This window comes from Protopterus annectens, chromosome 16.part0, assembly GCF_019279795.1.
Source record: "Protopterus annectens isolate FY-2018-M chromosome 16.part0, PAN1.0, whole genome shotgun sequence".
Taxonomy (NCBI): Eukaryota; Metazoa; Chordata; order Ceratodontiformes; family Protopteridae; genus Protopterus; species Protopterus annectens.
The window spans coordinates 211,458,979-211,486,203 of record NC_056750.1 but is presented as its reverse complement, the minus strand read 5'-3'; positions in this window follow the sequence as shown (position 1 = coordinate 211,486,203).

Sequence of the window (27,225 nt, the reverse complement as noted above, 5' to 3'; positions counted from 1 at the left end):
TCCACCAAATTCTAAGAAAGAAGCATGCTCAGTGCAGTACACGCGTGAATCAACAATACCCCAATCCAGCTTTATTGTTAACTGTCGCAACTGTGCTGCCAATTATGAGTCTAAAAGAGAGAAAAACTTAGCATTTGGTCAGCAAAGCCACAAGTGTAAACAATGGAACCATTTTCAAAAGTTTTGCAAATTAAGTAAACCTCACACAGTTATAAAGAAGGGTCACTTGAAAAAAGCAAGTTGATCATATAGAGAGCTGGAATCCTACTTTCTATGTAGATGGTGTATCAGTAACTGGTGAAAAGTTTGATGCAGTGAATTTGTTGGCAAAGAACAAAGTGTTTTGTACTGTCCAGATCAATGGTAAATCCACCAAGCTCAAAGTAGACACTGGTTCAAAGTGCAATACTATGTCAGCAGACACATTTGCTAAGGTGAGAACTAATGAACAACTCGATGCGTGTCTAGTAGTATTAAACTTGTTGCATATGGAGGCAAAGAAATTCAAACTGAAGGCTCATTAATGCTTTCATGTTATTTGGCTATGAACTTTTACAGCTTATTATTCTAATTAGTTCAAAGACCTATGCAGTCATTATTGGGACTCAGAGACAGTTTGAAAATGAATCTGCTTTCTTTTACCAAAGAACTTCATCATATAAGCACATATCCTAGTTCCACTTTTTCTGAAGCCATTTTCTTAGAGTATGCTGATGTTTTTGATGACAAATTGGGCAAACTTCCAGTTGTGTATTCTATGAAGTTAGACACAGAGGTCAGTCCAGTAGTCAGACCAGCAAGAAAATTTCTCATAGCTATGCAGGATAAAGTCAAAGCTCAGTTGGATACAATTGCGTAGCAAGGTGTAATTTGTCCAGTTACAGAACCAACTGAATGGGTGTTGTCCATGGTAGCAGCACACAAAAAAGGCTCAGATGAAATCAGAATATGTATCAACCCAAGAGATTTGAACAAAGCATTGAAGAGACCACATCATCCAATGTGTACAGTCGAGGAAGTCACAGCCCTAATACCAAATGCCACTATTTTTTCTGTCTTGGATGCAAAAAGTTCATTTTGGCAAGTGATGCTTGACCACAAATCCTCATTAATGACTGCTTTCAGTACCCTGTTTGGCACATACAGATTCCTAAGGATGCTATTTGGAATAAATTCTGCAACTGAAGTCTTCCAGCATGTAATGTAGTAAATTTTTTCAGGTTATCTTTGTGCCATAATAGTAGATGATTTATTGGTTGGAGGCAATAGTGAAGCAGAGCATGACAGAAACCTTAAGAGAGTTCTAGACAGAGCATGTGAAGTAAACTTAAAGGTCATTCCTCTGAAGTGCAAATTTAGACTACCAGAAGTTGCATATGTAGGTCATTTATTTACCAGCACTGGCTTGAGACCAGATCCATCCAAGCAAGCAGCTATTCTTGAGATGATTGCACCAGATAATGTTCAAGCTTTACATTTTCTTGGCATTTTCAACTATTTACGCAAGTTTATACCAGACTTCAGTGAGCTGACAGCACCTTTAAGAGAGCTGTCATGCAAAAATGTTACATGGCCTTGGTTGGAACAGCACCAGAAAGAATTAGAAGACCTTAAGCAGAAAATTGCCACCCACCCACATTAAGATACTATGATGTTAATAAACCAGTCACTCTTATTGTGATGCTTCAGAATTTGGTCTTGGCGCAGTTATTCTTCAAGAAGCCAGACCGGTAGCCTATGCATCTAGAACCCTTACCCAAAATGAAATGCAATATGCTCACATTGAGAAAGAACTTTTGGCAATAGTATTTGCATGTTCAAAGTTTCATGATTATATGTATGGTCGAGCTATTCAGATTGGAACTGATCATCAGCCTTTAGTTACTATTCTAAAGAAGCCTATGCATTCAGATTCAGCGAGATTACAAAGAATGATGCTCAAATTGCAAAAGTACGACTTCAAAATGGTCTGCACAAAAGGCAAACGTCTCCATCTGGCTGATACCTTATCCAGATTGCCCAGAAATACAATGTAACAGCTTGACAAAGAGAATTTTGACTTTGATGTAATGGTAGTGTGTAATTTTTCTATCACGAGACTTGATGAGCTGAGAGATCATACAAAGACTGATCCAATTTTGCAAAAGGTCAACCAGTACATTAATATTGGATGGCCGTCAAAGCAATCTAGTGTACCACCTGAAGTGCAAACTTATTTTACTTACAGAGATGAGAAGTTGATGGAAGATGGCATTATTTTCAAAGGTCCTAAAATTGTTATTCCTGCTTCCTTACAACATAAATATATCCAGATTTTGCATTGTGGTCACCCAGGTTTCAAATCTACCAAAAGAAGGTGAGAGAACTAGTATTTTGGCCTTCTCTAGTAAAATACATTGATAAAGTACTTTCTTCTTGCGCAGTATGCAATAGTACTAAACAGCATTTGCAAAGAGAACAACTTCAGCTAAGTCAAGTTTCTGAACTACCTTGGTCAGCTGTAGCCACTGATATATTCAAGTGGAACAATCAGCATTATTTAGTATTGGTAAACTCTTATTTGAACTGGTTTGAGATAGATTTACTACCTAACCTAATATCTACTGCTGTTATTACTAAATTGAAATATAGTTTCTCAGGCCATGGTAGTCCATAAAAAGTTATTTCTGATGACGGTACTCAATTTACTAGTCAGTTGTTTCAGAAATTTGCAAGAGAATGGGACTTTGTACATGTTGCTAGTAGTCCAGAATATCCAAAGTCAAATGGACTAGCTGAACATGCAGTACAGAGTACAAAACAATTACTTAGAAGGTCAAAGCGTGACAATAATGATGTATTTTTTCGAATTTACTTAATCTCAGAAAAATACTTGGCTCACCTGCTCAGAGACTTCTATCCAGGCAAACCAGAACAACAACACCTATTAGTTCCAGCTTACTGAGGCCTAAAGCAAAGAACAACAGGGCCATTAGAGCCCAGTTATTCAGGAAGTGTTCTTTCCTGAAGTTCAGTTATGATAAATCGAGCAGATTTTTTCATCCATTTAAAGGAGAGACAATGAGGATACAAACAGCAAAAACATTTGACCAGATTGGTCCAGTAACATGTATATGTACCAAGCCAAGATCTTACTTCGTAGAATCTGAGGGTGTGGAATACAGGAGAAATCTCAGACATCTTCTTCCTGTATCAGAATCGATATTGCAGCATTATTCCTGTGATACAGACTCTAGATCTCAGAAGAGCAATCCAGACAATGTTCCTGTTGCAGAATGTGTCTTAACTTCTACTTCCATTCCTGATGATGCTCCTGATGTCACTAAGGTTGAACACTCAGTAGAGACAGTACCAGTTGCTAAATCTAATTCGAAAATTCATGTCACATGATTTGGTCATATTTCCAGACCTAGTGTGAAATACACAGCAACCTGGACATAATTTTATATATGTATCTAGTTCTGTATAATTGCATGACAAATAATTATTTGTATTGATTGCATGTCAACCGATGTTGTCAATACTGCATGACCTATTTCTCAGAAGGGAGGATGTAGAATAGACTGTGTGTGCTGTATCTTTAAGAAGCATTTCAAGGATTGAACGTGCATATAAATAGCAAGCACGTGCTGGCTTCAGTGACATTTTGAGAGTGCAGCCAGAGAATGAGCATGTATGAATGTAATAGCTAGTTTGTATATAAGTTTATCTAAGTTAAAGTCATTAAGCCTCAGGCCTGATGTGTTTGTACATAATAAAGCTGCTTGAACAGAACCCACAAAGACCCGTCTATTACATCCTGACTAGACAACTGACAGAAATCATCCCTAGAGGGACATCATCTTTAATGCCTGAAAATTAAAAGGACTGCTCTCATTTCCAGGACACTGATGTGAAAACTGACCTCCAGTCAACACCAAGTGCCTTGAACTGTCCTTCTCAAGTAATGCCCCCCCTCCACCCTCCAAGCTGCAAGGCATCCATAGCAATTGTGGCTGTGAGTGGTAGAAAAATAACAGGGTGGCCCTGAGAAACTTCTCCTGTGGTGATCCACCAGGCTGTGTGTTCCCTGGAAATCTTTGTAATCTATATCTATGTAGATGGGGATGCCATCTTATTCACCATTGCACTTGCAAGCATCCATTCTAGTATCCTCATGCAGTACCTTGCTAGAGGCAATAGAGTTATGGCAGCCGCCACAGATCCAAGGAGTTGTAATACCAATCTTGCTGGAAGAGAGGGAAGAAAGAGAATGTGAGATACTTTACACTGTAATGTGTTTAGCCTTGTCTGTGGTAAGCTTGAGATTTGTGCCACTATATCGAGATGAGCACCAATCAACTTCAGGGTTTGAGTGGGGATGCACTGAGACCTGGTGTAGTTCAATGTGATGCCCAGTTGAAGACATAGTTGGAGCAAGTCTCTGGCTTGAATAAGTAGTGACTGGGTGGGAACAGACAGGAGCCATTCTTTGAAATATGGAAACACTCTGAATCCCAGCAGTCTCAAGTGAGCTGCAACTAGTGCCATGCACTTGGTGAACACCCCGGGGGCTGTGGCAAGGCCAAAGGGCAGGACTCTGAAGAGTAGAAACCTCCTGGACAACCTATTTTGATGTGACAATATGCATCCTGGAGATCTACTAAGCACATCCAATCATCTTTGTGCAATAGAGGCAGAATGGACTGAATTGTGACCATTCAGAACTTCAAGTGTTTGACATACTGGTTCAAATTGTTGAGATCCATGATAGGTCTCACGTCCCCATTTTTTTTAGGCAACAAAAAGAACCTTGAGTAAGTTCTAAATCCTTGCTGGTCTGGGGAGACCATTTGGACAACTCTTTTGGCCAGCAGTTTTTCTATTTCTGTAGCTGCTGCTTTCTCTTAACTGCATGGAACATCAGAATTTTTTGAAGACTGATTGGGGGCTGAAGGAAAAACAGTATTTAATAACCTCTGGATATGATCCTCTGCACCTAAGTGTCTTTGATGTTGGCTGTCCAGGTTTTCAGGTGCAGGGATAAATGTGTTCCCTGACTGCCTCCAGACTGCAGCAGTCAAGCAATATTTCAGGAGTGCTGGTAGGACCTCTCAGAGTAAAAGGACCTCTGAAGACCTGGTTTTGGCGGTCCCCTCTGACACAAGGGCAAAGTCTACTACTGGAGACCCCCTCCCTCCTGAGGGGGAAGGACCTGTCCCCTTAGAAGCCCTGAGAAGAGCTTTGCGACTTATGGAACCACATCTTCCTACCACCTTTCTGGTTTCAAGAAAAAGTCCTTTGAGGGGTAGAAAAGTGTATCCCTACAACAGGTAATGTCTTCTCATCCTGCTTACTCCTAGATAGGTATTCTTCCACTTTGGGGCCGAATAAAGTGGATCCATCAAAAGGAGCATTGATAAATGATGACTTGAAAGGCTCTGCAAAATCAGAGAGGCAAATCCAGGCATGCAGCTCTTGAAGCTCCCTCTGAGGTGTGGGAAATCAGCCTTATGGAGGCATCTGATAGGGACTGTAGGGTGGCCAGTTGCAAAGAAATGTTCTTATTGTCTTCCATTGACATGGACCCTGATAGGGCACTGGAAAATTCCTTGATCATGTCCCTCAGAAATTTTATGACATGCGTCAAATAGTTTAGCGACTTGACAGTGAAAGTAGCTGATGTGTAAGCATGCTTCCTAAACCTGTCCAGCAACCTGGACCGTCTATTTGAGGGATGGATAGTATTCTGTTCACCAAGTTCTTTCTTGGTAGCTGCTGCTACCACCACAGCATCTACTGAGGGATTATTGTTCCAGTGGGCTCGATTCTTGGGCACAATCAGGTAATTATTGGAAATTTTGGGGATTGGCTTCATGCCATCCAGATCCTTCTAAGCCTGATGGGAGATGTGGTCTACTATCTTGTCCTCCGGGGGGACTACCCAGGATATAGATGAACGAGCTCCGAAAGCCTCAAGAAATACACCTCCTCCTGGGAAAGAGGGTCAAAAGACCAACCACCTTTCTGGCTCAAAAGTTCAAGTATTTCACTGAAGGAAACATCCTCAAGGGGTGATATGGGGGACCCTTTCCCTTCATCAAAGTTGGTGTCTTCTGTTAAGGATTCCTGTGAAGAACCTAAGTGCCTCCTCTTGCATATATGCTTCTAAGAGGGCTCCCCAGTGGGATGCTTCGGAAGGGACTCAGAGGTGTGAGCAGAGTACAGGAAGAGGACTGCCTCCAGGCTTAAATGGTTTGGCTGCCCTGATGGGACAGGATGTAGAGACTCAGGGACCAAGACAGACAGTTGTAAATGGGTGGACCCAAGGGGGCAACTATGCCTTGTCCACATTGGTGGACAATGCTCTCCCTGCTACCTCAAAAGCAGAAGACATGGAAAAAGCAAGGGCCACCCTGGTAGGAGCTGAAGATACCTGCCCAGGACAGCTCAGAGTATCACTGCAATCCTACCCTGAAGCAGAGGTCGGAGCTGAGCTGTCCAATGCCAGGGCTCTGACAGGAAGTGACGGCTCTGACAGCATCTGAGTCAAACCACCTCCCCTGGATCCGGCATTGATGCTACTGCTCCAAGATCCCTTTAGCTCTGACAGTATCAGTGCTGACTGGATCAGAGATGTAGTCAGAGCTGAGAAAGGCCAGGCCTTCAGATCCAATTCAAACTCAAAACTCTTGCGTCCAATGGCTCTGAAACTGAAGGTCATATCAGAGTAGGAGTCAACAGGTGGGCTTGGGTTGGTGGCAGGCTCAATGGTCTGATGGGAGATGGAACCAGTAAAATTTCCAACTGGATTTGGGCCCAAAGAAACTTCCTCATCATCCTGTCCACATCTGCTTTGGGTAGGCTCCTAGATGACCAGGAGAGAGTCCTTTGAAAAGTCTCCCGTAAGAAAGAAGACTGGATCCTAGAGGGTATGTTCTCTGGAGTGAGAGCAGAAGAGCAATCGACCAGTCATTTGGATTTTGACCTTGTTGGATCCACAGAACCAGATGGATCCAGGGGCTTGGAGACCTTCTTTGGTGGAGCCGAATTCAAAACAGAGAAAGGAGAATGATCAGAGGATTGTTTCCTGGACTCCTTGCCTTTTGCTGATGAATCCCCCTTAGTTTTCTCAGAAGGCTTTTTAGGAGGAGCAGAGTTCCAGATGCAGAAGCAGAAGATGGAGAAGGCAGCAATCCCTTAAGCACTAGCTTGTCACAGTGCACAACCAGAGCCCAATGGTTAAACCCTGCACAATGTCACATTCCACCTCAAGATGGACTGATCCCAGACAATAAATGCATTCCTGGTGGGCACTGGAATTAGGCATCTTATGCCCACAGGAGGTGCATTTTTTGAAGCCAGTAGGTTTGTCGGACATACTGAAGAAAAAACTGTAAAAGGGAAGAGAAAAAGAAGAATACCAGCATTGGTAAAAGGAAATAAAAATACCAACAAGTATAGTTAAGATATACCTTGAATGGGAAGCACCAGTACAAAAATATAGTAACAGTAAAGCATGAGGCCTGTAAGGGAGGAAAGAAAGAGGAGAAGGGATTAACCTTTTTTTAATCTATATATGAGACAACTAGTAGAGAAGAAACAGGGGAGGTAATAAAAAAATAGAACAGCATAAAAAGCTGTTAAATATGGCAAAAAAAGCATGTATCCTATCCACTAACTACTATGGTAGCCCATGTCCATTTACTGAAGTAGCAAACAAGATCTGGGATAATTCAAGTTAAAGAGAAGAATTAATGGTAAGATGAGAAGCTCAAGATATGGAGTCAAGACTTTAGAAGTGGGTGAAGTCGAATCAAGGTCAGATCCAAGACCCATCAGTTGAAGAACGGACGAAAAAGACAACGTCAGATCTTACTGGTTTTCCTCAACAGCTCACAGAGGAGAAATCTTCTAGGTGGACAGAAAGCTCTGGAGGGCTTGTTGCCCAAACCTGACTTTTTATTCAGCTCTGCCTGAGCTAACTAACTGTTTGGGTGCATGGTAGGTGACCTGAAGCTTTGTAAGCTGGGTGGCCACTATATCCCATGCAAGATATGACCCATATAGCTAAGGCTACTGAAGCAGTGATCATAATGAGAAGTATCTATATTATCTTAGACTCTCCAGTAAGTCTACTTCACTACATGGGAGAGAGTCTCCAGCTAAGATTCTGTATGGCATCATGAGAGAATACCACAGAGCAAGATGCACCCGAAGGAATACTTGGAGTTGGATATCATGTCCAGCTTATAATGGTTGCAGAAGGTATGCAGAGATGTCCATGTGGCTGCTATACAAATATCATCAAAAGAAGAGTTCTTGAAGAATGCAGATGACACAGAGATAGTTCAGGTGGAATGAGCCTTTGTTTGTAAGGTAAAAATTTGCAAGAGGAGACATAAATGTAGAAAATGTTATCAAACATCCATCTGAATAATGAGACTTTGGAAATCCTCTGACCTAACATAAATCTGGAAAAGGCCACATACAGCTGATCATGTTGTTGAATCTGCTTTGTCCTTTGAAAGTAAAGCCTTAATTGTCTATGAACATCCAGACAACAAGGGAGGTATTTTCTTTGGTTGGAATCAAAAGGAAAGAAGACAAGTAAATAGACAGGTTGGTTTAGACTAATCATTGTGGCTACTTTGGGAGAAAGGAAGGATTTGTACATTAGGAAACTTTGTCTTTATCACAGGTTCATAGGAGATTACTAAGCTAATGGTTTAAGAGCCCTTATAGACCTAGCCATTACTACCCGAAGTGTATCCATGCTTATGCTTATGCCTTTGAGTATTTTACAGACTACCCCTGTCCATAAGGGACATGGGCACCACCCATGCATTCCCCATCCACTGATCCAAACTGTATTTGAACAGGATCAGGAAAGGGCTCTGCTTTACATGAATAGGAAGCCTATTCCAGAGAAAAGGTCATCTCTGAGACATTATATGTCTTTTCACATGTTTTGTTCATGTCACAGATCAGGTTTAGATCCCTACATTGGGTGACCTTCATTCAGTTTGTCTTGTGAATGTGTAATAGTTCCATCAGGGTTGGATTTATGAGTGCCTTGTAGGTTAAGCATAGACCACACCTTAATAGTTGGTAGGAGACAGAGTAAGGGGATAGGGCTTTTAGTCTATCCACATGGGACATGTTGTTTACACCCTGTATTTTTTTGTGAGGAACTATGAGGCCGCTCCAGCAGTTGCAACTGCCTGGTCAAGTACACGCCAAAAGGTGCACTGTACTCAATTATTGGTCTGATGAGAGCCAAGAACAGTGGGACTATAACTTCCTTGGATCTGGATGCCATGCCTTTACTTATAAGCTGTGCCACATAGCAGGACTTCCCCACCACTGTGGACACATGATGATCAAAGCTCAAGCTACAATCTATCTGTGTACCTAGATCTCTCACCTCTGAGTCCACTCTTAGGACTGTGCTATTAAGGTTATAATTTGGAGGGGTATTTTACTTCTCAAAGGGTATGATTATGCATTTTTTGCATTTAGTTTTAGGCCATAAATCATTTGTCTGAGTCATACCCTTCTGAAGGATATCTACATCACTGGGGGATTCAATGATTGCCCCAATGTTAAGTCATTAGCAGACTTAGTCACCCAAAGGCCTTCTACATTAGTCTTGACTTCAGAGAAGTATATTCCAAACAGGAGCGATCCCACCACTGAGCCTTGTGGCACACCACTAGTAACTGGCCTCTTACTGAATGCGGATTCACTAACATGTGTCCTGTTTGTGAGCCATTTGGCTATCCATATGGTGACATAGGAACTTATGCCCAGTTTTGTGAGTTAATTTATAATACCTGAGTGAGGAATTATGTCAAATGCCTTAGCCAGGTCAAGGTAGCCAGTATGCACTGTTTTACACAAATCCATGGCCCTAGTGACTTTCATCCACCAGATTAAGTAGGTATGATCTACACTTGACAAAGCCAAACTGGGTTGGGTCCAGTGTTTGGAGGTTTCCTATGTGGTTATTTATCAGGTCCATTATTATTCTTTCCAGTGCCTTGCATGTCTAGTCAAATGTATGGGTCAGAAATTTCCTGGGTCTGTTGATGGTCTCTTTTTATGTAGATGGATGACTGTTGCTGTCATCCATTCCACAAGGACAAAGCCAGTATGAAAGCTGTGGCTAAACAGACATCTTATTGGGCCTGGTAGGTCATGTTTCAAGCTATTTAAGAGGCATTCCAAGTTACTGTTGTGGCCTATCAAAGCTGTGTTTTTAGCTTTAGTGAGAGCAGTGGTGACCTGCTCCTTGGTGATAGGTGGTAGAAGAATGGTGGAGGGTGTTTCTTGGGGAGGTAATAGGAGGCAATGAAGATGTGAAATATGAGCTGAATTTATCGGCCAGCAGATCTGCTATACCTTCAGGCTGAGTGTAGGTGATGCTCTCTACAACTAATTCTGCACATTGTTGGGTGCTGCCCTTAAAATTGTGGACAAAACTAAAAAATGCCTTATGGTTATCCTTAGCCTTGGAGTCTATTTTTGCCTTTAAGTTTGCTTTCAAAATCTTGGCCAGTTCAATGACTTGACATGACATGTCTTGTTTAGACTAATGAGGAACTTTTTGTTCTGTTGTGCACATTCCCTCTTACTTCTTGACAGGCTTTTCTTTCTTTTGGTATACAACTTATTAATACCAGGAGGTCTACCTGGGTGGCTTGTTTTTGTGGTTTGACCTAGGCTTATTTCAGTCTGGTACTGCCATTTCCATTAAGTTGTTTATATGAACATACAGGCCTTTTGTGTACATCTCTGCATAGGCTTCTGTGTTTTCTGGGTTTTGGGGAGCTTGAAAACTAGCTATGCCATCACTTAATAGGAAATAGTTTGCCTTAGAAAAGATCTTAAAGGTTTTGGAGTTAGGTGGAGGTTTTAGTTTTATATTTATTTCAAGGTAGACCGTTTTGTAATCTGATCTAACTAGAGAAGACATAACACTCAGGGTGAGGGTGCAACACTCTCCCATACTTGTGAGAAACTGGTCTAGGATATTTGTACCCCTAGTGGGACTGCAGATTAGCTGTTACAGAGCATCTGGATTGACACATCTAGAAATCTTTGAGCCTGCATGTTAGTGGTTGTGCATGGTTCCCAGTTAATGGAGGAGTGGTTGAAATCAGCCATGAGTACGGTACTGGGCTTCTAGGTAAGAGATTTTAGTAAATTCAGGTATGAAGTATGGATTTCTTGGTTCATGGTGGGGGACCTGTAGCTAGCAAGGATATGGTAATGGATTTTTCCTATGGTTAGTTGGACAGGAAGTAGCTGAAGTGTGTCATATTGTTTGACCAGTCTTGAGGTGTGCTTATGGTTTATGTAGACAGATACACCTTCACCTTTTGTCCTTTCACATGCAGTGGATAACTGGAATGTGTGAAAGACATTATAGCCATACACTGCTGGGGTATTTTCCATGACTGTGAACAAGAAGTTATGTACTCACCGTAACGTTCGATGTATGTAGTCCATCTTGCCTCACATTCTTACCCGTGGGTTTGGAGCCGAATATCAGCTCCAACTCGGCCGATTTTACTAGCTCAAAGTCTCTCATTGGCTGGGCTAAGAGGGTATCCCATGGTGCACTGCTCCATATCCCCAGATCTAGTTTGCTGCGAAAAAACATATGTACTCCATACATACCTCACATCCATATAAACAATAACTAATCAAAGAGACTCTGCAGGTGACAACCTAACCTCCAAATCCTCCAGGCAGGGGGAAGGTGGGAAGGTAAGTAAGAATGTGAGGCGAGATGGACTACATACATCGAACGTTATGGTGAGTACATAACTTCTTGATGTTATGTAGTCCTATCTCACCTACATTCTTACCCGTGGGACAGTGTCCATAGCACCTACATCTTGGGTGGCTGTTAGAAAAATATGTACTTAAACATATATGTAGTGCTAGTTTAGAAACAGTATAATATGTAATGCATTTGATTCTATTTAACAATATGGCAGTAGAAATGATCTTGCATGTAATTGCTTGAAGCTTAGCTGCAGTGTGGTTAACCTCTGACCCTGGCAGTAGCCAGCTCAGCAGGCTTATGTCTTTCAGCAATTATTATCTGCTGGGTTAGAGAGAAATAAATATGTATGCATGTATATCTTTCTTCCTTCCACCGAGGAGGATGGCCTTGTGAGCTCTATAGAAGATAGAGTACAGCTGCTTACCAGAGAAACAAAGGAACGTATTAAGAAATGAACTGACTATTGTATTCGTACAGGCCTGGAACCTTGGAAGAGCAACATTTACAGAAAGACATTGTAATTGACCAGGTGCCTTGCAAGGCTGTGTTATTCTCATGGGAAAGTTTTTAAAAAGCATTACCTCAGCACCTTCTTATGAATGAAATATTGTGGACTATAGTGATGTAAATGCCCTGTGACTGACCACGTCAGTAAGGTGGGCAAAAGCTGATTGTAAATGCTATAAAATCAAAGGTATTTCCTGTATAGAGCCAGTCAAAACTCTATACTTGTTTTGTATAGTTTTTTGCCTCCTAGTGTACACTAGTAAAGAAACGTTATTTGAACTTGAGCTTCCTGTGTTATTGACTGTCATTTTGAAAAGCCTAATGATTTTTACAGTCTGATTTTAACAATTTATTTGACATTTTGGTCCTTCTTAGCGAATTCCCTTGGTAAGCTACAGGTCAGAGTGCATGGGTGGTAATAAATCTGCGCAGGAGAAGCTGCCAAAATGGTTCTTCTTAAAGTGAAAAGACCTCTGACTGAATTGTTGTGTGTAAAGAGGCTGTCCACTTTCTGATCTGTGGCTGAAGAGCAGAAAACTGGACCCCAAGAAGAAAAATATGCAGTCATAAACGGGAGGCTCAGGTAAGAAGAATTTCCCTCTTTGTCTTTGTTTTAGATCAGGGACCAGGTTACAGTGTACTGTTGTTAAGATTTGTGATAGCAGGTCGAGAATGTATTGAAGTACTGTATATTTGGTCATAGATCAGGGGAAAAACAGAGCAAAGTAAACAGTCATTCTAGACACTACTGTGGATACAGGGAAGAAGATACCACGTGGTACAAGAGAAGGGTTACCTAACAGTCTTTTTTAAGACATGGGAAATCAGTGCACTGAGAGATCACGAGATCCGCCCCTAACGGATAATGTGAAGTATATGCAATTGCAGCGAGCAGATAATCTGAGATATTATACAAAATGTGTTAACAAATATGAATTTGATGGTAAACTAGATAAACTTTCACTAGTTAAACTCCTTAAACAGCTTAAATCTGATGCAGGAGGTCAGGCAAAAAAGCAGCACCAACTAGGCATACCTCAAGCACACAGGTGGATTGAGGAAGCAAATTGTAGAAAAACAGAAGCTTAGAAATTCAAAAACATTTTTTTAGACAACATAGTGAAAGGCCTGACAGACAGAATCTCTGAGAAATGAAAACTTAAAGCAGACTGAACTTGCATTAATCAATGCATACAACAGGAAAATGAGACAATAGATGGATATTATGCTAGATTATTAGAATGCTTTAAACAACAATTTAAAAAATACATTTTTAAAAGGTTGCATTGCCTCTATCAGTAGCTTTATTACAAAGCATATGATAGATCACCGAACAAGCAGGCTGCAAGCCTTACTTGAGTATGCTAGACATGCTGAAAGACACTTTAATAGTGAAAAGAAAAAAAAGGCACAAGTCTTCACTGCTGAAGACGGAGCTGAAGTATTTGTATTACAGTCAGGTAAAAAGGGCATCTAGCTAGGGACTGTAAACAAAATAAGAAAGCAATGACAGAAGACAAAGGAGATGAGGACTGACTATATGATAGTGATAACAACCAAAATCATCAGGAAAGGTTGATAAACAAAAAGAAAATGTGAATGTAGTAGAGGAAATACAGGAAGTACAGACAGATGTAGAGGATAAAAATGGAAATGAAATTTTAGATTTAGCATTGTTGAGCCTGGAGCTCTACCTAGCAGATACAAAACCAGAAGTGACACTTCTGGTGGAGCGAAGGAAGTCAAATTCCTGTGTGACTCAGGAGCGTCACGGACTTTGATACACCCTCCAAGTTACCAAAACATTCTGAATCACCTGATTATATATTAGTAAAAGCAGCAAATGGACAGCTATACAGGGAACCACTCTCCCATAATATAGCAATAACTGACCCTGTTTCAGGTATGACTCAGAAAAATAAAATTGTAGTTTCTGCAAAATATCCAGTAAACTTACTGTGAAGAGACCTTATGCAGATATTTGGCATAGCAGTAGTTCCTACCATGCAGGGTATGGAGGCACAAAGACAAATGAATGCTTTTGTGGTGTGATCAGAGGGTGAAGAATATTATTGGTACAGCCAGGACCTAGTTATGACTGGTCCAGGGGCAGTAACCAAAGAACTGATGAACGTAGCCATCAGTAAGGTACCCTCCCTTGACACTGATCAGCAGCATTTGTTACATTGTACCCTATACTACTGTAGCACACCAGGACCTAATAAGGAATATGAACAAAAATTGTTCGAAAAATCCTGCTAACAGATTAATATTACGAACTTTATATTGGGATACTGAGGAAAACAGTGTAGTAAGCTGTTCATTACCTCAGGAATTCATGAAATTGTATAAGTCCAATAGACTGCCACATGTCAACTTGACAAAAAACAAAAGTGTTAAATGGGCAGACTTAGAAAAAAAAGGTAACAAAATGGGAAAACAGACTGATTTAGAAATGTCAGGACAAGGGATACAAAAACAAAAACTGAATTGGTTGACACAGACACATACAGCTGTACACTTGCAATCTAGTGAGGACAGCTGATTAGCATTTTTATTAAAAGAAAAAGAAGAGGCTTTGTGTAAAATTCCAACAACTCTGTGGTCAACAGGCAAGTTAGATGTAGGGCTTATTCAAACAGCAGGACCAGTTACAATTACCCCAAAGTCAGCTTTTAGACCACAGAAAAGACAATACCTTTTGAGAAAGGATGCAGAAGTAGGAATTAAGCCTATAATAGCAGCATTACTCAAAAAATAGTACTGGTAGAATCTCCTGATTCACCATGTGATACACCTATTTCCTGTTAAAAAAGCAAACGGGGGATGGCAGATGGTACAAGATTTATAAGCTGTAAATAATGCAGTAATACCTAGAGCACCTACGGTGCCAGACCCACATATTTTGTTGAATGATTTAAAACAGCAACATAAGTATTTCTCTGTGGTAAATATTAGCAATGCTTTCTTTTCAATACCTATACATCCTGATAGTCAATATTGGTTTGCATTTACATTTCAGGGTAAAAGGTATACATATACTCGACTACCACAGGGATATTGTGAGAGCCCAATAATATTTGCACACAAAATGGCTAGCAACCTGGCAGGGTTTACCCCACCGGAAGGTAGTCAAATTCTACTTTATGTAAATGACATCTTGCTAGCAGCACCCAGCAGCAGTGCAGGGTGGATACAGTAGCATTATTAAATTTTTTAGCAATACAAGGACACAAAGTAAACAAAAGTAAGTTACAACTTTGGAAAAAACAAGTTAGATACTTGGGATATGTAATATTCAATGAAGGTAGAATACTAGATGAAGGGAAAAGAAAAAAAAAAAAAACAGCAATTTTGCAAGCGCCCAAACCAACAACTAAGAAAGAAATAATGTCTTTCTTAGGTACAACTAATTTTTGTTGGAGCTGGGTACCAAATTATTTTACAATGGAGAACAGAAGCAGAAATGGCTTTCTGCAGGTTGAAGCAGTTAATAGCTTCTTCATTAGTTTTAGGACTTCCAAATTATCACAAACGGTTCTTTCAGACCGTAGATTACATGACATCAGTATTAAAGCAACAACATGGGGATAAGCAATGCCCCATAGCTTACTATTCATCACAGTTAGACCCAGTGGTGCAATATTTGCCTCACTGTGTACAAGCAGTAGTTGCAGCAGCAATGGCAGTGCAGGCTTCAGCCTCAGTGGTGTTATTCCACCCTCTCACATTGAGAATGCCTCATGCACTTGCAATAATTCTGCTACAAAAAAAAAAAAAAAAAAAAATGGCATACCTTTCTCCTGCTAGACATCTTTCATGTATAACTATACTGCTGAGCCAACCTCATATGACAATTGAACGATGTATGACATTACTTCCAACTCCTGCGGTGGGCACACCACACAGCTGCCTGCAGGAAATTGAACAGTTAGCTTTACCTAGACAAGATCTTACAGATATGCCCTTGAATGATGCTGAGGTGACATATTACGTGGATGGCTCATGCAGAAGGGGTCCTACAGGGAAGAATCTGGAGGGGTATGCAGTAGTTACAGACACTGGAATTTTAGAAGCACAGACTTTGCCACACAACTTGTCTGCTCAAGCAGTAGAACTGGTAGCTTTGACAAGAGCATGTACTTTAGCAAAAGACAAAAAAGTGAACATATATACTGATAGTCAGTATGCTTTTTCTACAGTACATGTGTTTGCACAACAATGAAAAAAATAGAGGAATGATTACATCCAGTGAAAAACCTATTAATCATGCGCAATTTATTTTGGAGCTATTAGAATCTATTCAGTTACCTACCAAAGTAGCTATTTGTAAATGTGTAGCTCAAACAAAACAACAGAATAAGATTTCAAAAAGTAATGCACGAGCTGATGCAGCTGCAAAGCAAGCAGCCTCAGACTATTGTAAACTTTATTTTTGAATGAGGAATTACAACCCTCTGAGATTTTAGATTTAGACATGTTAAAAACAATGCAAATGCTTACTACAAAAGCAGAAAAACAAAAATGGGTAAAACAAGGTGCAATTTTTGAGAATGGACTGTACATTTCCAAAGGGAAAAAAACAATATTGCTGTCTAATTTATTTAGATATGCAGCTTTGTTGAGCCATGGGCAGAGCCATGTCTCAACAGGGGGGATGGTACAGTTAGTAAATAGAATATTCCAAACATATGGATACATAAATTATACAACAAAATTTTGTGCAGCTTGTCATACTTGTAACAAGCACCATGCACAAGGAGCATTTAAAAACAAGCAAGGAAGTTTTCCTATACCACCATACCCATTCCACACTATTTGTATGGATTTCTTAGAATCAAATAAATGTAAAGGGTTTGACTCCCTCTAAAATGTTTTTTGGGAGAGCATATTATGTGCCTCAGTGGAAAGCTCTCATGCCTGCAGAGCAGGAGGCTGACAGTTCATTAGCTAATTATATAAAGAAACTGTTAATGAATAAATCTGTTTAGCAGTTTAACTCTTTTTCAGATGAAAGACAGAACAAACCGGTAAAGAACTTTCAATCTGATAAGAACTTTGTGACTGATACACAAGGGCAAAATGGCCAAGAGTAAAGCAAATAGAAAAGCAGAGCAACCCCAGAACTATTGCATAATTATTTTGTTGGCTGTGCATTTGTTGACTATAAGTGTGACAATTTTTCTCTTATTGTGGTTTTTTCCTGCACTCAACCACACAAGTGAAAGTGAGAAGACGTGATGAACTGTTTATAGACTGGCATCCAAATTTTAACACATACCTGGCCATGGAACGTATGTATGCAGAGACTATGAACATTTCAAATTGCTGGGTTTGTACAGCTATACCAACAGCATATAAAAGACTGTTAATGTCCGCTGTCCCTCTGGGGATAAATGAGACTTGGGAAAATTTGTTTTTAATACAGGAACTGTGAGATCACAGGACAAAATAGCTTTATTTTTACCTGTCACACAAAAAGGAGTTGTATGTTTCTACAAAAGTGATACCCTCCAGGTGGGCTGGAGTAATTGTAATATAACAATGTCTTATAAATGTTACATTAAAGTCAGAAGTGGGGGTACTGTTTGTAATACTAACTATGATTCGTATCTGAGTTCAATGAAAACTACATTAAATGCAGTACGTGACAATCCAGTCTTAACTAAACAATTGTCTATTAAAGATAGGAAAATGTTTCATGCAGGGATAACACGTATTAGTACCAAAGTAATGATTTTATTTGTGGGGAAAAAAGCATATAAATGGTTACCTGAGAATTGGTCCGGCAGTTGTTTTTTGGGTTATCTGGTTCCAGCAATAAGACATACTGCAGAATTACCTTTGGGTAAGATCTGAAATATAAGAAACAGCTCGAAAATCTGAAGGTCCAGTTAAGAAACCTGTGAATCCAGTTGGGAAGATCGAAGCTGGTTGGAAAGACCATAATTCAGTAAAAGACAAAAATAAATTGACTTATATGGACTTGGGCAACAGTGTTATATCCTGGGCAGGAATACTACCAGCCTATGGAGCAGTCAAATCGATCTGGGAGCTGAGGAAGCTGTCAAGATTTCTCGAAGTAATGAGTAATGCAACTTTTTCCGCCCTAGTATTGGTGACTGATGAACTGAATGCAATGAGAACTGTTGTGCTACAAAATCGAATGGCTCTTTACTTCACCCTAGCGGCAAGAGGTGGTACACGAAGAAGAATGCTGTGCTTTTATCCCTGAAAATCGTCACGAGACAAATAATCACCTAGAGGTAATTCAGCAAGTATCAGCAATGACTAAACCAGGCCCAAACCCACTGTGGACTTTTTCCAGAATCTGTTTGGGGGGTGGGGTTCCATCCTATTGAACATTTTAATTGCTATTTGTGTGGGTATACTCCTAATGGGAGCATGTGTTTACTGTGGAATTCCCTGCATGAAAAGATTAATCAAAGATTTTGTTGATATATCTGTTATTGAAACTTTTTACCAAGATTTTGAAATTGAAAGATTGATTTCAGATGATGCTTTTTCTGAAGTATAGATTAAATGACTTGCCTAGTTAAAAGTCCTTAAAGGAAAAGGCTAGGGAATGAAATAATATTGTTTATGTTTCTGAATAGAATAAAAAGCATTAAAAGGAGGGAGAATGTTAGAAAAATATGTACTTAAACATATATGTAGTGCTAGTTTAGAAACAGTATAATATGTAATGCATTTGATTCTATTTAACAATATGGCAGTAGAAATGATCTTGCATGTAATTGCTTGAAGCTTAGCTGCAGTGTGGTTAACCTCTGACCCTGGCAGTAGCCAGCTCAGCAGGCTTATGTCTTTCAGCAATTATTATCTGCTGGGTTAGAGAAATAAATATGTATGCATGTATATCTTTCTTCCTTCCACCGAGGAGGATGGCCTTGTGAGCTCTATAGAAGATAGAGTACAGCTGCTTACCAGAGAAACAAAGGAACGTATTAAGAAATGAACTGACTATTGTATTCGTACAGGCCTGGAACCTTGGAAGAGCAACATTTACAGAAAGACATTGTAATTGACCAGGTGCCTTGCAAGGCTGTGTTATTCTCATGGGAAAGTTTTTAAAAAGCATTACCTCAGCACCTTCTTATGAATGAAATATTGTGGACTATAGTGATGTAAATGCCCTGTGACTGACCACGTCAGTAAGGTGGGCAAAAGCTGATTGTAAATGCTATAAAATCAAAGGTATTTCCTGTATAGAGCCAGTCAAAACTCTATACTTGTTTTGTATAGTTTTTTTGCCTCCTAGTGTACACTAGTAAAGAAACATTATTTAAACTTGAGCTTCCTGTGTTATTGACTGTCATTTTGAAAAGCCTAATGATTTTTACAGTCTGATTTTAACAATTTATTTGACAGTGGCTCATAGGAAAATACTCCTGAGAACTGTGGAGCCAAAGGAAGATCTGACCTTGGAGACCACGTCCAATTTATATTGAGAAACAAAGGTGTGAGGAGAAGCCCAAGTAGCTGCAGCACATATATCATCCATTGACAATCTGGCTTGATAGGCTGTGGATGTAGAAACAGCCCACGTAGAATGTGCCTTGACTGGAAATGTCAAATGTTTACCTCCTGCCTGATAGATGAAAGAGATACAACTGGCTATCCATCTAGACAGCGTGACCTTGGATACCACAGAACCCAATCGGTTTTCTGAAAAGGAGACAAAGAGTTGGTCAGATTTCTGGATATCTTTTGTCTGGTGTAGATAGAAGTGTAACTGTCTATGTACATCCAATTGGTGAAATCTAAATTCTGCCTTGTTAGAAAAGTGGGGGAAGAACACAGGCAGCTCAATGGACTGATTCATGTTAGACACGGAAGCCACTTTAGGAAGGAATAAGGGGTTTGGTATAAGAGAGACCATATCTTTATGGAAGATTAAATATGGGGGTTTGATGGAGAGGGCTTGAATTTCCGAGACCCGCCTTGCTGAAGTGACTGCTGTTAAGAATGCTGTTTTCCATGTAAAGAATTTTATTTCACAGGTAGCTGCAGGCTCAAATGGTGGTAGAGTAAGGGCTTGAAGAACAAAATTGAGATCCCAGGGCATGACAGGTTCAGACACTGGGAGACGAAGCAACAGAGTACCTTTAAGGAATGCTTTGCATAGTCTGTGTGCCATGAGACTAGGATCATTAGCTACGTGGAAATTAGATATCGCCGCCAGCTGAACTTTGATGGTGGCTGATGCGGACCCCTGATAGAACAGCATACACAAGAACTCCAGAACTTAATCTATTGGAGCTGTGTAAGGATCAATGCCTCTAGTATGAGCCAAGATAGAGAACCTTTTCCATTTGCTAGAGTAAATCTTTCTAGTGGATGGCTTATTAGAGGACGATAATATATGGACCAATTCCGGTGAAAAATTATGACGTCTGACTAGCGATGGAAGTGGAGTAGCCAGGCTATCAACCGGAGTGTCCTCAGAGAGGGGTGGAACTGTCCCAACATGTGTGTCAGTAAATCTGGTAGAGGGTCCAGAATCCAAGGAGTGTCCACAATGTATGGTTGAAGAAAGGGGAACCATACTTGACAAGGCCAGTGTGGGGCAATCAGAATCATTCTGCTTCCCAAGGATTGCGCTTTCTGAATCACCCTTGAGAGGAGGGGAAATGGAGGGAAAGCATAAAGCAGACCGGAGGGCCAGTCGTGAACCAGAGTGTCCCTGGGTGATTCACCCTGTGGGGGAATCAGCGTGAAGTAGTTGCTGCATTTCGCATTGAGAGGGCTGGCAAAAAGGTCGCAGCAAGGCTGACCCCATCTGCTGAAGATTCGCTCTGCAACCAGGCAATTCAGGGACCACTTGTAAGGCATAAGTATCGCTCTGCTTAGCCTGTCCGCTATTATGTTGGACTTCCCCAGAATGTGCATTGCCACCAGAAACCGTTGCGAAGCTATTGCCCAATGCTACACTCGCATAGCCTCTCTGCATAGAGGGTAAGACCGGGTTCCCCCTTGCTTGTTGAGATACCACACTACTGACATGTTGTCTGAGTGTATCGCAATAGTCCCTAGAGGAAGAACTTACTGAAGTGCCTGCAATGCAAGAAGCACTGCTCTCATCCCCAGGACGTTTATATGCAAATGTATCTCATGTTCCTGCCACGTGCCTTGGACTGTCCTGCCGAGATAATGCTCCCCACCCCATCTGGGAGGTGTCAGTGGTCACCGTGGCAACAGAGACGGGAGGAACGAAGGGCTTTCCCCCATTCAAATTGTTAGTGCACAGCCACCAATGGAGGTCCTGCTTGCACCTGTCTGTGAGTAAGATGGGATGAGATAGTGGGAGTCTTTGGAGAGACCATTGGACAAAGAGAAGCCATTGAAGAAGTCTCATGTGTAATCTCGCTAGAGGGGCCAACATGATAGTTGCCGCCATGGTCCCTAGGAGTTGTAGAACCAGTCTTGCCTTCGCTTGCCTCAGAGGCATCAGCATGTGTATTTGTTGTTGTAATACTGTGATCCTTTCTTGTGGTAAGAATACTCACATTCGAATGGTGTCTAACTCTGCTCCTATAAAGGTGACATGCTGTGAGGGCAACAAGGCAGATTTTTCCAGTTTATTGTTATGCCCAACTGGTGACATAGACTGATGGTAGCGTCCCTGGTCTGAACTAGTTGATGCCTGGTGGGGGTGGCAAGGAGCCAGTAATCCAGGTACGGAAACACCTGGAATCCCTGACGTCTCAAGTGAGCCGTCACCACTGCCATACATTTGGTGAACACCCTGGGGGCTGTGGTGAGACTAAAGGGCAGGGCTCGAAACTGGAAGTGACTGGCTCCCAGCCAGAAGCATAGGTGACTCCTGGATGCTCTGTCCGTTTTGACATGGTAGTAAGCATCCTTGAGCTCGATGGAGCACATCCATACCTCCTCTCCCAACAATGGCAGAATCGATTGTAGTGTGACCATATGGAACTTGGACTTGTGTACGTAATTGTTGAGTTGACTGAGATTTAGTATGGGTCTCAGGTCCCCTCTTCTTTTCGGCACCAAAAAGAATCTTGAGTAAGTCCCTAATCCGATTTGGTCTGAGGGGACTCATTGGATGGTGCCTTTTTCTAGCAGCTGAGAGACCTCTGAGGCTGCTTGATCCCTTTGACTGGGTGGAACGTCTGGGATTTTTCTGATTGGCGGGGGTACTGAAGAGAATGGAATGAGGTAACCTCCGGAAATTATTCTTAATACCCATCGGTGCTGGGTAATGCTCTCCCAGGCTTCCGGATATAAGGAAATTTGACCCCCGACTGGCTCTGGATAAGCGCAGTCGGGCACATCATCAGGAATGCGAGTATGGAGAGCCACGGAAGTCGTCATGGTCTCCGGAATTGCGAGGGCCCCCTCTGCCTCTGGGGCAACGTCTCCCTGAGTAACCCCCCCCTCCCCTGCCTCTGGAGGGGGGTTCACCTTGTGTGGCAGGAAAAAACCTCTGTGATTTGTTGAACCATATCTTCCGCCCCTGCTGGGCCTTGGGATAAGGCCTAGAAGGAAGGGAAAAACGGACCCCTATGGCAGACAGGGCCTTTCCCTCTTGCTAGCACCTGGTGAGGGTGTCTTTGACTTTGGTCCCAAACAAGGAGGAACCGTCAAATGGGGTGTCAGTGAAGGAAGACGTGAAGGCCTCTGCAAAGTGACACAGGCACAGCCAGGCTTGCCTTCTAAGGGCGACCCCTGAGCTTGCTGCCCTACTCGCTCCCTTGGCTGCATACGAAATGAGCCGCATGGACGAGTTAGCGATGGAGTTGAGGGTAGAAACCTGTGTGTTGACTGTCTAGGCCATCGCCTCAGTTATGTTACTCACAAGAGTATCTCCCAACTCTTTAAGGAGATCTCTCTGGAGCCGAGTGAAGTGAGACAAATAATTCAGCGACCGTAAGGTGAAGGTTGCTGGAGATAGGGTACGCTTCCCGTACCGGTCCATGGTCCTAGACTCCTTGTTAGGAGGATGGACTAATGAAGAAGACTCTGCAACTTCCTTCTGGGTGGCTGCCGCCACCACCATGGCATCTACAGGGACTCCTTTTGACAGAAACTCTTTGCCCTGGGGTGTGGACAGGAATTTGTTGGGACGCCTGGCCACGGGCTCCACAGAATCAGGGTTTTCCCACACTCTTTGACAAATGAGGTCAAGATGTTCGTCGAAGGGTGAAGACACCCAGGAGGTGGAGGGTTGAGCGCCAAAAGCCTTAAGGAATACTGACTCCTCCTCGGAAGGAGCTTTGGAAGGCCAGTCTCCTCTTTGTTTCAGTATCTCCAGGATATCGGAGAAGGAAACATTATCAGAGGAAGACCTGGGGGATCCTTCCGATTCCTCGAGGTCAGTATCGGAGGTGAGAGACTCATCCTGGGAGTCTATGTGCTTCCTCTCGCACAATTACTTTCTAGGTGGCTCCTCAGGCACGGACTCTGGGAGACCCTCAAAAAGTTGGGGACCGCTCGTGGGGGTATTTTTAGGGCCTGGCGCTCTACTGTCCATGGATAGGTGAGTGTCAGAAGCTTTCGCCAGGGTGGTGAGGGATGGAATGACTGACCCAGGTGATGTAGCTGATGATCTGGCCAGTGCGCTCCGCATGGCCTCAAAGGCAGGTCCCCCCGAATCTGAGGACTGACCGGCCTCCGAGGCCACGACCGGGACCGGGGTCCCACGAGCCGATGCACTGAGTGGGAGACTCGGAACCAACAGATGTCCCGAAGTATCCCCCTCGGGCCCAACCAAAGAGACCCGAGTCTCGAACCCTGTGGACGGAACTGACATGATCGGAGCCGAGGTCGGCACTGATAGACCTAGAGGGGGTATCAGAGCCGGTGCAGGAACATCACTCGGAGCGGAGCACAAGGATGTGCTCAGACGAGGAATCATCGAAACGGTCATAGGAACTGGCTCCAGAGCCGAGTGGGTCGGAGCCGAGAACAATTTGGCCAACACTGGCAACTGTAAGAGCCTCTGCACCACCCTATCAACATCCAAATCAGAGGCTTGGAGGATTTGGAGGAGAGTGATGGAGATTGGGATCTCTTGTCAGGTGAACCATGCCTCACACTGGGCGACCGGCTCCGAATGGGTTCAAGAATAATAGGAGTCGACGCCGATTCAGTTAACACTGATACCTCCTGTGGCCCCGAGGACAGTGGAGCTGAGGAGGTACAGTCCAAAACAGTAATCTTCTCCCTGGAGGCTCCAAAGTGGCATATGGAGCCAGAGACTTTTTCTTAGCCTTGGAAGCTTTTGATTTTGACTGAGGACTAGAAGCCGAGTCTATAGCTTCCTCAAATGATGGTTTTAGAAGTCCCTTTAATATCAATTTATTTTTTCTCTCCTGGAGCACCCTAGGACTGAATGCGTGGCAAAAGCTACATGACTCCTGTAAATGGATGGCTCCAAGGCAGTAAACACACACACAGTGTCCATCCGTGATGGACATCTTATATCCACATTTGGAACATTTTTTAAAGCCAGAAAGCTTATGCTCCTTCTGATCCTTAGACATTTTATAACTAACGCTAGCGAAACCACCTAGACACAAGTTACAAAAAGGGCGGGAATAACATACAATTTAGAAACACCAGAAAAACAGTACTAGACACACTCTAAGAACCTCTAACTGAAACGGTTCTGCTAGGGAACACACCGAAAACACAGTCACACACAAAAGTTATATAACAACAGAGGGGAGGACTAGGTCCTCTAACTAAAACAGGCCTAGCCCGCTGGAATAGTTAGGGATACCAAAAACACAACTATCACACTCAAACACAGCGACAGCAACAAAAAATAGCTATGAAAATAGCTTTTGTGTATGAACAATCAAATTTCTCTAAGAGAAATAGCAAAAAGAAGGTACTTAGCCACAGCCAAGCGAGACCACATCCAAGCTACACAAGCGGCAAATGAGATTTGGGGATATGGAGCAGTGCACCATGGGATACCCTCTTAGCCCAGCCAATGAGAGACTTTGAGCTAGTAAAATCGGCCGAGTCAGAGCCAATATTCGGCTCTGAACCCACTGGTAAGAATGGAGGCGAGATAGGACTACATAACATCCATGATTCAATAACTGCAAAGATGTCAGGGTGAGGAGTACTTCCAGGGAGTGTAGTTTCTTTCTGAGACTCCTAGCATTGAGCAGTAATACCTTTAGCTTTTCCTGAGTAGATTTTGCTATCTTGGAATGTTTGTCTGTTTGGCAATGCCTAAAAAAGGCATTCTAAGGGTGGATAATGTTTTGCCCAATAACCAAAAGCCTACCTGTGACAGGTGAACACCATCACTAGCAAAGCAGTGTGGCCTATCACTCATGTTCTCCCAAGCAGACAAATTCTGGACAACTTTGGACACTAAGGCAATTATTAAAGTCAATCATTTTCTGTTGATATTGTGCCATCATCCTTGGAGACAATAGAATGCTGCTCAATGCTAGACTCATACCTGCCTGTGACACATATTCTGTGAGCTCAATCATGTTTCTCTTCATGTAGCCCTGGGAGGTATGTCTTAGGTCATTTACACCCACATGGATTATGGCTGAGTCATACTGGCACTTGGAGTTTAGTGACCTGAGAGCCTGCATGATCTGGTGAATCCTCACCCCTGACAGGCAAATATTTGTAACCTTCTTTTTATCCAGCCTGGTGACAGGGACCTCAATACATCTCACAATGGAGTTTCCTATGACCAAAATACTGTGTTATGTGGTGTGTTATGCCTTATGGGCTTGGTAGCAGAGACACAGTGAGATGTGATTTTTATGTGCTGTGGTAGGAATTGTCTTGTTTATGTGCATGTGGAGTTTCTGAGCACTGCATATGAGGGACCTTTGAGGTTTGAGTGACTGTTCCTTTTGTAAATGCGGTGCATGTTCAGTGTGTGTCACTGACAGCCTGTTTGGTGTTTTTTGTGTCTGTATGTGAGAATCTTGCCTCCAGTGACATTGTTTAACTACATCGCTCACACAGTGTATTCGTCTGTTGCAGAATTAAGTGGTTGTCAGTGTGCATAAGGCAACTGCTACACTGTCTCAGGATGTCCATGTCCACCAATCTAGATGCAGAGAAGGCAGGAAAGTGCCTATCCATGGTTGCAGGTCCTTAATATGTACTTTACAAGAGAGAAGAATGGGTGCTTACTTAGTGTAATCTGCAGCTAACCTATCCAGCAATGCTGCCCAGTGCTCAAACCATTTGCTCTTTGACTAGCTATAATACTGAGTGCTATAATGATGTAATATAGAGATAACTTAATATGGCAGTGCTGCTCAGCATGCAAAGTAGTTGCTTCTTGAGTAGCACAGGACTGTGGAAAATTTTAGATGTAGTTTTTATAGGGAAAGTACAACTTCTAGTGATTGTGTATAAACAGGGCACCATTAACTGCTGCTGTGTAAAGCAAATGCAAGCCCTATATAGAAGCAGAAAAAACAAGTTTTAAACAGGTATGCCCACATAGACAAAATCAGCCCTTTCCTGCCAAAAGAGTGCATGCTTTGGCACTCTTAATGTAAACTGACTGTCTTGCAGCCCAAGTGTTAGGGAACCACAAAAATAGATGCTTAAAAGCACTGAAAAAAGTAGATACAGTGTATTTAGAACACTACAAATGCAGAACAGCAGCCCTTACAGCAGAGGAGAAAATGCATCTTAAAACTCAAAACAAATGCAGGAAAAACAATAAATAGCATATACATCATTGAGAATACAATGAAAACAAGCAATACAATTACAAAATAATAGTTAAGTCATTCAAGCCTATAGCACCTTTCTGTATTCTTCTAGTTGACACCCATAACTCCTTATGGAGTCCGAACCATTTTTGGGTCTGGCTTCTTTAATTAAGTGACCTACCAACTAATAATAGGCAGTATTAGAAAGGGCAAGGATTTATTAGCAAAACGACACTAAGATTG